This window comes from Frankliniella occidentalis, unplaced genomic scaffold (assembly GCF_000697945.3).
Source record: "Frankliniella occidentalis isolate FOCC.00 unplaced genomic scaffold, Focc_3.1 Scaffold21, whole genome shotgun sequence".
Taxonomy (NCBI): Eukaryota; Metazoa; Arthropoda; class Insecta; order Thysanoptera; family Thripidae; genus Frankliniella; species Frankliniella occidentalis.
This window is the reverse complement of record NW_026267151.1, coordinates 2,792,559-2,793,457: the sequence shown is the minus strand read 5'-3', so window position 1 is coordinate 2,793,457 and position 899 is coordinate 2,792,559. Positions and strand designations below refer to the sequence as shown.

General features: G+C 55.7%; 1 protein-coding gene across 1 annotated transcript in view; it reads right to left on the bottom strand.

The window, feature by feature from the left end:
* LOC113204137 (bromodomain and WD repeat-containing protein 3) overlaps nucleotides 1–899 on the bottom strand; it is a 36,880-nt gene that overhangs the window by 34,891 nt on the left and 1,090 nt on the right. The window lies entirely within an intron of this gene.

Sequence of the window (899 nt, the reverse complement as noted above, 5' to 3'; positions counted from 1 at the left end):
AGGGCCGGCCGGCCACCCCGACCCTGCTGTAAACATCATTGGAGTAAATCCACTTGACGGCCCAAATAGCAACGCGTAAGGCTCTGGCAGGTCAGTGCCGGCCATTCGGGTTTATGGGCTGTTTACAAAATGGACTAGGGCACATGTGTGTACGTGTATGTTGTGACTGGGGCTGACCCACAAACCGTATCACTGAACCATGGCCGCACAGCGGAGCACCCAGCGTCATCACATCACAAGGGTGGGTGTCCCGCCCCGCCCCGCCCTCAGAGGCGGCAGACATCTCGTGACGTCTGCTCAGCTTTGCACTTGGGTTGCGTCTATCGCCAGTCCCAGTGCCCCCATGCCCCCCCCCCCTCCTCCCACACACACACTTTCGCCGGGTATATCAGAGAATACACCTCAGTGTCGCGGGTTTGCCAATCCCCACAACCCGTAAGGCGGCATGGGCATTGCCATTGCCGTCCCATGAAATCCCGCCACACTGAGGGTGTATTCTCTGATGCACCCGGCATACTCCAACTGCTGTCAGCTGAAAGAGTCGTTCGCGAAAAAAAAGGCAAGTTTCTTCTAGACATATAAAATTTGGCGGGGCCATTGGAAATGTTTGTTTGTAATTACAAACAATTCGCCAGCTTCGCGTGCATAACATATTGAGTGTAATGACGCCATGTCTAGTCAGTTTGGAATTCTCCATGAGCACACGAAGGAACTTGACGTGTCGGGCCGGTCGGCCATCTTTCATGTGCACAAAAATAAAGCACACTGCAGTTGTGCGCGTCACAGCAAGATGTGGAGGTTCTGAAGGGGCCGTGCGGCGGGGTGGTGGGCGCTGATAGCGCTTACAGTCGCCTCCGCCAGGCTCCTCCAGAGTCCCCGCTGGATGGTCGCCAACTACA